Source organism: Lissotriton helveticus, chromosome 4_1 (genome assembly GCF_964261635.1).
Source record: "Lissotriton helveticus chromosome 4_1, aLisHel1.1, whole genome shotgun sequence".
Lineage (NCBI taxonomy): Eukaryota > Metazoa > Chordata > Amphibia > Caudata > Salamandridae > Lissotriton > Lissotriton helveticus.
Window position 1 is genome coordinate 1,596,993,291 of NC_136063.1, and position 11,746 is coordinate 1,597,005,036.

General features: G+C 44.7%; 1 pseudogene; it reads left to right on the top strand.

Moving 5' to 3' along the window:
* Window positions 1-7,948: 7,948 nt before the first annotated feature.
* On the top strand, window positions 7,949-9,665 carry LOC144829718 (28S ribosomal RNA; annotated as a pseudogene).
* Window positions 9,666-11,746: the final 2,081 nt, after the last annotated feature.

The following is an 11,746-nucleotide window of genomic DNA, read 5'->3' on the forward strand; positions in this document are numbered from 1 at the left end:
TCGCAGGGGCTGCAGGGGTTTGTGTTACGCCTCTTGCAACCGGTCTACCAGTATGTGATGCAACTCAAGTCTTTATGGAAAATCAAATGTCTGGCATAAACAAGATGAGAACAGCAGCATTGGAGTGATGGTTTTACTGTGAAAACCCCAACTCAGTAAAACTAACTCTGCTTTAGAAAACCTCACCCAGAAAGTGTGAATAACCGAATAATGGGTCTGCAGGCATGGCACAGACAAGCAACAGCCAAGCAACACATCTTCACAAACCGACATGCTAATGCTATTGTTAAATGCAGATTACACATGTTGTGGTCCTTTACCGTCAACAAAGTTTGTAATTTAGCTAGATGTTAAGAGGAGTGTGTAACCGACTCACTGATAGGTGACATGTTTAAAGCGATGTTAGTGGGTGTAGGGGAGCTAGGATTTATGTACAAATTCGTCTCCTCTAAATTCTTTTAAAAAGTCCGCCTGAAGACATTGCGCATGGCGGCCACGTTGTGGTTGGACGGCCGAGTTTGCTTGCGTCTTTCATATTACAGTGACTGAGTCTCAGTCTGGGATTCCCCTGGTACACCCGAGTGTATTTCAGAGGCTTTAGCTTATCCACTAAGAGAGGCAGGAGTCGTACACTGGAGGGATCTCATACTGGGGAATAAATGTCACTCATGGGGCTTTTGGAGTCATACTACTAGCGGATCTCTTTCAAGGTTCAAGTTCTATCAGCTTTCATCTTGGTGTAAGAGTCAACGCTGGCCCCTCTTGGAAGATAACAGCATGGGAAATGCGCTACAAGAACTAGCCCCAAGGAAGAAAAAAGTGGCGCAAACCTCTTGGCAGCAGTAGATAGAAAGAAGGAACAGCCATACCGGGTCTGGGAGAATTACTTGCCGAGCGAGGAGTTGAAAGATGTATGGCAAATATCTCTAGACATTCTTTACCCACTGATTAAATCTGCTGCACTCAGAAGAAATAACTTTTTCTCACTCCATAGGATCTACTGGTCTCCCCTTAAGATATACAGGATAAAAGGCGGTGGAGAAGCTAGTTGGCTGAGATGTGGTTGGCAGAATGCAGATGATGTCCATGTATTTGCTTCCTGCTCTAAGATACATGAATTTTGGAGAAGCGTGGGTAAGATCATTTACAGGGTTCTGGGTATCGTTTTAGAGGTAAGCCCACTTTTTATATTATTTGGTACTGTTCCTGCATTGGTGGGAGCGGCGGGCCTGTCAGGATTGCAACAAAAATTGGTGTTCTATCTGATTCTGCTGGCCAGGAGGGAGATTTGCAAATTGTGGCATCAGACGGTACCTCCCACTTGGAATACCTGGTGGAACTCTGTAAGATATTTCAGAACTTTAGATCAGAAAGTAAATGCTTATAGAGAAAGGCCAGATATGGGTTTGTTTAGGAATTTATTGGATGATTCTTCCACGGAATGAGAGACACTAGATTAGGGATAGGATAAGTTCCAATGGTTAGAACCTCTGGCCAGCTCACGTTGTGTGTTACGGGTACTTCCTGTAAAGAACATCAGCTGAGAGTGGATCCACTAAGCTATATGCACCAGAGGTGAATCAGGTCGAGTGGTTGCTATAGCTACAGAGATCATGTGAGGGAAAAAAAGAGGTGTGTGTAAGAGTTTAGAATGTCTTTAGCATATTCTCAATGAGTGTACTCAAAAATAATATTGTGCAGTGTATATCCATGGGGTCCGCAAGTACAATCATGATCTCAGGGGTCTTAACGGGACATTGTCACACTATCAGCTCAGAGCTGTGTCTCACTTATCACTGATTTTATTGCATGATGCACCAGACCTCTAATAAATGTTCTATCGCATCTTGACATTCAATAGCAACCAAATATTTGCTCCCCTTTCATTGCTTCATTAGCAATACATTGTAAATTGAAAGGGCTGTCAGGATGCTTCTATAGGTAGGGATCAAGCAAGTCAACCAATATTCTTTTGTTTTGAGTATCTTTCTGGTACACTCTGTATCACACTACAACTGCAACTGTGAAAGTTTGGCAGAGATCACTGTTAGCATGAGCTGAAGCCATTTTGTTTTTTGGCAGCCATTTTAGTTGACCATGTGCTCGCCATGTGCTCTTTCCGTCTTCGCTGTTGCCTACACTTGTGCTTTACTAGATTGACTGTCTATACTTAGCTCCTGTAACACTGAGCATGCTCAGAAAAGTCTGTAGCTGCTCATGCACCTGTCTTAGTCTGTAAATGTCAGGCCGTACTAACTGATGTCAGCAACTTCATTACTCCTCCTACTTTGTTGACTGAGCATTTTCTGTATGTCTATATATGTGAATAGCTATTCTTGTGTGTACTTTTACCGCCTCCTTTTGAGCTCTTGAGTGGGTATAAAAGACCCACAGTTTCTATACTCCTTGAGATACTTAATGCACTGCCTGAGAGTTTTCTATAGATGTAGTTCCACTCATGAGCTTTAATAGACTGTTTTCTTGATATTCCAGCTTCCATGCCAATCTCTATTTGTTGGTCTGAGGACTAGCGCACAAAGAAGGGCGAACCCCTAGCACCGGTAGGCCTTGGTGAGGTCTACTTCTAAAAATTGGCACCCGTCACGTGTGGCTCATCGGCGACTCGGATGTCTGACGCAGTGGTCTTGACGGAGAATTGGAATCTCGCTACGGATGATCACTGCATGAGGAGATCCGTGTCTTAGCAGTCCGAGGTGCTTTTCAATTTTCCCAATTTGACCCTCCAGGTGGTGCCGGTCCTCGACTAAGATCCCTTCTGGCGTTCGTCGTGCAGAGACCACTTGGTCGATTCAGAGCTTGGTAGTTGGAGTTTTGCTTGGTAAGGTCGTCTGATATGACACTTCTTGTTTTGTTGGCCAAAAACCTTGGATTTGTTTGGATATATATAAATTGCAATTTATATAGGCAGGTACTGAGGAGATTTTTCTCAAATTTTTAAAAACTTGAACGGCACACATTGTGTCACTTGGCGAATAATATTGTATATGCTACAATATTCTTGGCATGTCTGTTTCAAGCACACTTTGTAGAATGTGTTGCTTTCTTGGAGGTACCAATATGGATCTAGAACGGAATCAGCCGGCTCCACCTGAGGGGACACCAAAAATGGATATGTACATTAAAAACAGTATTTCTTCTATAATGTATAGTGCCTTATAGAATAAATATACCAGCAAAGATCCTAAGTTGCGATGGCCTATAAATGGGTCATTTGATCTTAGAAAAATTCAGTATGTGGAATAATGTATGTTTAAGCGCAAAAGTAAACAAGATATGTTCAACTGCGTACAAATGTGGGAGAAAGAAGGGCGTGAACGAGTGAGAAGGGAGTAACCTTTAGGAGAAAAAGACCACCCCTCCTTCAAAAGGCCCTGACACTGGCTGGGCCCTCCCGCACCTGAGTCTCGGCACGACCGGGTTCCGGGTGACCGAGGAGCGGCCCTTCTCGTGCGACAGGGCGGCCTGGAAGAGAAGGGGCCGAGTGCCTGTGAGGAAACCCACTCGGTGGCAGGCGTGCAGGATGGGGAGCCACCTGGCTCTCCCCTTCCGGCACCTCTGACAAGGCAAGGGTGGGGTGGGCTGATCGCCAGCCCTCTGGCATGACTCCGGCCACCCAACTACGGACAGCTGACGTGCAGGTGGTGCGACCCTCCATCGTTTCCAGGTACCCGATTTGACCCGGTCCTGTGCGGCCGGGCCAAGGGGTTTGAAGACTCACGCGGTCTATCCTAGTTCTTCCGGGAGGGACCAGAGGCTGCGGGGCTGCCGGTTCCCGTTCCTCCAGGAGCCCCCTCCTTCACCCGTGGCTGGGTGGGGGGACTCCCGGGCCAAGCATGTGGTAGATTTTTCCCTCCCAATGGTGCGGTCTGACTCCCAGAGAGGAACGGACGGCGTCGCCTTCCTCCCACCTCTCGTGCACCCACAGGTGGGCGGATGTGTTTAAAAAAGTTGCCTGTGAATCTTAGCGGTGGATCACTCGGCTCGTGAATTGTGGACAAAAGGACTTCCAATATACGAGCGGCCACTTTCTGTTCTCTATGGATCTCGGTAGTCTACATTGAAGGTGAAGCACCAATCTTCATGTGTCAGGCCAAAAATGCTGACATTTTAAATGAGATCCTAAAACTGTCGGTAAGCCAAAAAGAGTCCAACCGCATTACTTAAAGAAACTGGGATGACTTGGGTGATAAATTCAGTAAAAAGATCTGTCAAATGGCAGAATCACAGTCGTGGTTAATAATTGAATTATTCTAGACTAGAGCTCCTTCGTGTTCCGTATTCCGTCAGCGTTTCACGTCCCCGAAATGGTTGGCCTGACACATGAAGATTGGTGCTTCGCCTTCAATGTAGACTACTGAGATCCTTAGAGAAAAGAATGTGGTCGCTCGTATATTGGAAGTTCTTTTGTCCTGAAGATGACCCCTAAAGTATTTGTGGGTCGAAACGCTGTTGACGCATAAAAACCTAGCCTAATTAAGAGAGGACACAATTGTTATTTGTGTATTTTGTTAATTATTGTTTTATGTTTTTTCTCTGCCACTGTTTGTTCAGTTTACACTTGTCAATGTCCTTAATTTCATCATTGTTTGTGTAACTGTTTGAGCACCCTTATTTTTCTGTTGTGTCGTATTGAATTTATATTTAAAAAAAATTGAGATTATCTATGTACATGGTCATTGCGAAAGTAAGCCAGCACAGCTTTTTCTTTCTTTGCACAATTTCTTTCTCTTTTTTACACCAATTGGTTTATAGTTTGTTATTTTAGCTCATGAACCACTGCTTGGAACACAGTCAGATTTAAAGAAAGCAGTGGGGCCTGATAAGATTGGTCTGAATGACTTGAATAAAGTGCATAGCAGGCAACCAAGACTGCTGCCCAGAAATTTATCGTCTCTGTTATCGATGAGAAGAGTACCAGAAAGTATAAAAAAACGGTCAATATTGATACTTAAGAATGTACCGATTAGTGAACTTAAACGAAATCAGTAATTGGCGTCAAATTAAAATCGGTACTGCATACATTAAGTTATTCACAAAAATACTAACTAAAAGACTCTTATTTTTTGTTGAATTAAATACGAGACAAAAAGGCTTCATGAAGGTGAGAGGTTGTCTCGAGAATCTGACTCTTTTGCAAAACATCATAAAAGGGGCACGAAAACACAGTGACTCAATAGCAGTAGTATTCATAGATATCTCAAAAGCCTTTGACTCTGTCAGCCATGGTCTACAGAGTCTGGCAAGGCACAGAGTTCCATCATACATCAGAGGCATAATAAAAGAATGATACACTGACTCAACAATATTTTTCAAGGGAAAGAACAACGAAGCAACTCCTGAAATAACAATGAAATCTGGAGTTATCAAGGTGACTCTTTACCCCCACTGCTATTTAACAGTGCCATGGATCCTCTGATCTGTGATCTTCAGAAAGACGGCAAGGGCTTCACATTTGGATCTGATGGTCTTATTGAGCAAATCACTGCTCTCGCCTTTGCCGATGACATCGCAGTACTCATTAGCACCTGAGAAGGAATGAGCACAAATCAAAAAATCATTGACAAATTCAGTAAAATAACAGGATTAACATTTAGGTGCTGATTCTGATGTGGGTTGGAAAGCTTCCCGATCTAATCAGTTTGGAAATGGTTTCCTACTCACTCGGATCGGGAGAGTCCGTCCTACGGAGTATGATGCATCCGGATGCTTCCCGATACGATTTAGTTAGACTCCCATTGACTTCAATGGGAGCATATGTTCCTAACCGCATCATAATTGGGCCTTCATCGGTAAGACATGTTCCTGATCCGATTTGGAAGGAGCAAATGCTGTTAGGAGGCCTTCCTAACCGCATCAGAATCAGGCCCTAGGTGGGAATGCTTTCCTAACTGCATCAGAATCAGGCTCGCAATGTGAAAAAGACACATGGATTTTATATCAGTCACCATAAAGATAAAATCCTGATTAACAACTGTAAACCATGGCAGTTTGGCAAACAAAATATTGAAAACATTCATCCAGGAGAAAGTGAGAGATACCTCGGATTGAACTTTGATCCACACACTGGCCATACAAGCAACAACAAAATTAATGAGGTTCTTGTTAATTGGGCTCAAAACTTGATAATCTACCACTTCAGCCCACGCAGAAAACAGAAAGTCTGTGTCAGTACTTGATCCCCAATCTGTCCTTTAAATTGAAAATGTCAGGAACAGAAGCTAAAACTTTAAATGTTCTTGATCAAACAATAAAAAAAGTATGTCAAACATTTTCTACACCTTCCTTCATACACATGTGATGTCTCCTATATTCGAAAAGATCATTTGGGGGACTCAGTATATCGAAACTATGTACAAAGATTGGTCTAAACAAAGTCAATAGTTTATTGTATCTCAGGACAGCTCCAGGTCTGCACATAGCTCATTCATTCATGTATGCAGGATAAGTAATCAATGATAAAATTGATAACATCATCAAAACACACAAACTCAACATTTTAGACAGTAGGTTTCTGAGTTATGATTTCAATTTATTAGCAACATATGATTGGAGAAAAGAAGATTTTGAGAAATGGGCAAATCTCCCTGTCCAAGGTGATGGTATGAAATACTTAGCAAGTAATCCAACCTCAAATTTCTGGATCAGCAAGCATAACAAAATGAAATAAAATCAATACATAGCTGCGCTGATGTTAAGAGCAAATGTCTTATGTACATGATGGTACTGTAAAGATGTTTGCAAAACAATTTCACATATTTCAGCTGCATGTCCCAAAACCATGGACATTAGGATAAAAAGACATAATAAAATTGTGGAATTGCTCATTGATAGAGCAAAAAGGTATGGTTGGGTGGCATATAGGGAACCTCATGTTAAGAATAATAAATGTGAACTACGAAAACCAGATGTAGTGTTCACCAAAAATGGTACAGCTGTAGTGATTGATGTTTCAATTTGTTATGAAAACACACAGAATTCCCTTGAATTAGCGTTGAGAGTAAAGTTATACACTATCAGGATCCGTCACAGTAAATCAAAGATCTCACCAAATGTAACATTGTAAAATTTCATGTCTTTATTGTTGGATGTTGTGGTATTTGGCTCTCAATGTAATGATGTTGCTCTGGCTGATCTAGGTCTGCAAATGTCATTCCCGTTCAAGAAAAATGTTTGTCTGACTACTTTAATGGACACTCTTAAAATGTGCCAAGTATTCATGGACAATTAAATATCAAGCTTATGTTGAGATGTACACTTTCTTGCAGCACACATGTCACCCTTATAAAGCATATTGTTTTAAACTGTTGATTCATTAATATTTAAATGTGGTTATACAGTTACATAATAGTTTATAGTTGACACAAGTTTTAGTATAGATGTGAACTTTATAGATGTGAATTTTTAAGAATTTTATAGATGTGCATTTTCTAGTTAGATGTGCAATTTATAGGTGTGTATTTTTATAGTAATGTACTTATAACAATTTAGATACATGCTTATTGAAATGTCTTGGATGAAGTTTAGGTCTCAAATACTTACGTACACATAATCCCCACATACCACACATTGATTATTGATGTCCTGCTAATCATACTTTAATTTCTCAGAATTGTTTGTAGACAATTTTAAATTGTTGGAATAGTACTGCAGGGTGTACTATCTCTGGCCTATACGTGATCCCAGTTCCAGTGAGGACAGCTTTCAGTGTGGCTGTACTTCGGAGCAAACAAATGTTGTATTGTTGGAAGCAAAACCGATTTGACGCTGATGGGCAAAATAATAACCCAGAATGAGCCACAGCGAGGTGGTACAGAAATAGCCAAATGCCTCTTCATCTAATTAGTGATGCACATGAAGGGATGAACGCGATTTCCACAGTCCTTACCTACTATCTAGCGAAACCACAGCCAAGGAAACGGCCATTTGGGAATCAGCGGGTAAAGAGAACCCTCTTGAGCTTGACTCTAGTCTGGCACTGTGAAGAGACATGAGAGGTGTAGGATCAGTGGGAGGCCCTCAGGCAGCCGGTGAAATACCACTACACTTATAATTTTTTCACTTACCCAGTGAGGCGGGGAGGCTCTCGCTTCTGGCTCCAAGCGCCCAGCACCGACCAGGCTCGATCCATTCCGGGGAGAGTGGCAGGTGGGGAGTTTGACTGGGGCTGTACACCTTTTTAGAACAACAGCACAGGTGCACCACACAGCAAAAATTGAACTAGAAAGACAATTATAAAGTCCATATCCAGACAAAAAAGTGCTTGTTTTTCTTTTTATTCTAGTTTCATTTTACATAGATAAAACAGAGTCCAGTTCCAATAACTCAACACACAGTACAGCCGACGCGTTTCCTCCTAGTGCAGGACTTCTTCAGGGCACTAGATGATGGTGGAGTCAAATACTTCCATGACCTGAGAGGTCATATGAATCTCAGCTAGTAAGCTGTTTCCTGTCCCATAAGTTATTAAATCAAGAATTTTTTACCATCTATGTAAAGGCGACGACCAGATAATGACCTCAGAGCACGTCCCACAATGATGAATTCCAACACCGCCAGACTATGTAACGATGGAGTTCATAATAATTCCTGTACCAATTTATCTTCAGATTATCACACAGAAGTCCAGAAATAAAACGGATGATACCACTTGATAAGAGATAAGCTTGTGCAATGAAAAGCACACATAGCTAGACCTATAATGCTACAAGTCACAGGGGACGTCCCATCTCTAGACAATTTTTGAGTGGTAAATCAATGAGGCAGGAAAACAAAAGCCCCAATGCTATAGTTGTGGTCAACGGTGGCGCCGGAAAGCGTAACAGCAGAGGAGAGCCCGGCAGGTAGGGAGTTTGACTGAGGCTGTACACCTGTCAAACAATAACGCAGGTGTCCTAAGGTGAGCTCAGGGAGGACAGAAACCTCCCGTGGAGCAGAAGGGCAAAAGCTTGCTTGATATCGAATTTCAGGATAAAAACAGACTGTAAAAGCGGGGCCTCATGATCCTTCTGACTTTTTGGGTTTCAAGCAGGAGGTGTCAGAAAAGTTACCACAGGGATAACTAGTTTGTGCTGGCCAAGCGTTCATAGCAACGTTGCTTTTTGATCCTTCGATGTCGGCTCTTCCTATTATTGTGAAGCAGAATTCACCAAGCATTGGATTGTTCACCCACTAATAGGGAACGTGAGCTGGGTTTAGACCGTCGTGAGACAGGTTAGTTTTACCGTACTGATGATGTGTTGTTGCGATAGTAATCCTGCTCAGTACAAGAGGAACTGCAGGTTCAGACATTTGGTGTATGTGTTTGGCTGAGGAGCCAAATGGGCGAAGCAACCATCTGTGGGATTATGACTGAACCCCTCTAAGTCAGATTCCCCCCTAAACCGTAATGAAATCACAGTGCTGTAGAGCCTCGGTTGGCCTGGGATAGCCAGCCTCTTTTGGGGGGCCAATACGTAGAGCCACTCACTTGGGGACCAGAGGGTGGACTGAAGGGGCCCCCTCCATCGCCCTTAGTGAACCGCATGTTTGTGGGCACCCGGTGCTAAATCATTTGTAGACAACCTTATTCTGGGTCAGAGTTTCGTAAGTAGCATAGCAGCTACCTTGCAGTGATCTATTGAAAGTCATCCTCTTAGCCAAGCTTTTGTATTTCCGTGTGTGGGCACCAACGGATGCCCTCCTCCACTACATCCAGAGGTGGGTCCCTCTGCCACCGGGATGGCAGGAGGGACATGTAGGGGGCATGCAGGAGGCCACCTCTACCACATGCCTTCCGGCATGGGGGCCTCCACCTCCCATCCTTGCCCCACATGGCTGCGGGGATGGGGGCCACCATCTCTTGTGGGTCAGCAGAGTGAGCAGATGGCCTGGACCTGCCGGTAACCCCCTTCCCACTGCTCCCATGTAAGTTGAGCAGGAAGGCAAGCAGCCCTGGGAAGGAGCCTCCCGAGCAGCAGCCTCGGAGCACCTAGCCACCCTCTCCATCGTCAGACGGCAAGGACGACTTGGTCCAGCTGTCTCTGGGCATTGGGTCATCCCAGGCCATCTGGTGGCCTGGCAGCACGACCATATGGCCCTGCCGGCCAGCCGGGCTAACTCCAACTTTTGTCCTTCCACAGGGTCCTGTAAATGCCCACAATGTGGGAGCTTAATAGTCGAGAAAAATGGGCTCCATGGGCAGGCCGGCGGGGTGAGGACATGGCCTGGGCTTAACCCTCCTTGGTTCCTGCCCCTGCGGGCTTCGGGAAGGTGGAAGGCACACCGGCCTGAGTCAGCACTCTGGCGCCCAAGGGTCTGGGTGTGGGAGGTGACAGTCAGTAGTCAGGGCAAAGCGGCTGCAGTGCGGGGAGGACTGCCTAGCTCCCCACTGTCTCCGGGACAAGGAGCGACAGGAGGCCAGCTCTGCGTGAAAAGGGGGCTGAGCCGGAGCTTGATCCCCTGGAGAGCTTGGAGAATCCCTGAGCAAGGGACGCCTGGGCCGATCTGGGATGGCAGCGACATGCGGATGTTCCGCACCGCCCAGAGGGTCCACCAGGGCCCATGGAGGCTCTCCCCGGCATGGATAGGGTTCAGAAGCAGTCTAGGCCCGGGGCTTGAGCTCCGTTCGGCGGGCTCCGGGTTGCAGGAGCCCCCCATTCTGCAAGCCAGCCAAGGGCCTGGGTGCTGGGATGTAGGTCCCATTGGGGCTCAGGAGGCTCTCCCCAGCCTGGCTAGGGTTCAGAAGCTGGGACCGGGCCCAGGGCTTGACATCTAGCAGGCCCCGGGGTGCGGGTGCCCCCCGTCCTGCAAGCTAGCTGAGGGTCCGGCGCTGGGGATAGGGTCCCCAAGGCCATTAATGGCTCAGGGATGATGTCTCCGGGGCCGAAATTGGCTCGGTGGAAGCCTGCATGCCCCCTCCTCCTTTGTGATTACAGCCAGGCCCTGGGGTGTAGGGTCCCTGAGGCTGAAATCAGCCCAGGAGGGGGCCGCATGCACCCCCCTCCTTATAAATATATCTATAGTTCCGCCTCTCGGTACCAGGCCCACCCAGGGGGCGTTTAAAAAAGAAACAACTCAGCTAGACCACATATGTTTTATTATGTTTTTTATTTTGATGCGGTTCCTCCATGAATTTGTAGCAACATTTTTGTTTTAAAACATTTTTGGCCCGAGGTGGAGTCTCTGTGACATGTATGTTGGAACAGCAAATGCCATTACAATAAATGGCTTCCTAACGCTGTTTTTACAACGAAAATGCCATCAAAATGAAATCTTTTACAATGAGTGTTTTTTACAATGGATATGCCTTTACCACAGATGCTGTTGTCACAAAAATGTAAGTATTTTTTGCCTGTATATAATATATATAATGGGTTTTTACTTACCTGTAAAATAGTTACATTTTTGTAGTAAAGGTATCTGTGGTAAAGGCATATGTGTGGTAGAATAGTAACAGGTACGTTTAATATATAAAACATTGATGGTGTTTATTTGTGCACTACATGACCCATAATTCTTAGAGGGATGACACCCATGCATAATGATTATGTGATGGTGGTAACACCCCCAAAGGGGAGTGACTTTGCTTTTTTGAAATTTGGTGTTTTTTGTTTATAAAGTTGTGGCAAAGCCCCTTTCTAACTAGCCGTGACCAAGACAGCGGAGGCTGTCGAAACGCGTTGGTTTTTGCCTTGTTTTTGACACCTAATGGATTGAAAATAAAACGAACTCGAAACTAACCTTGTGG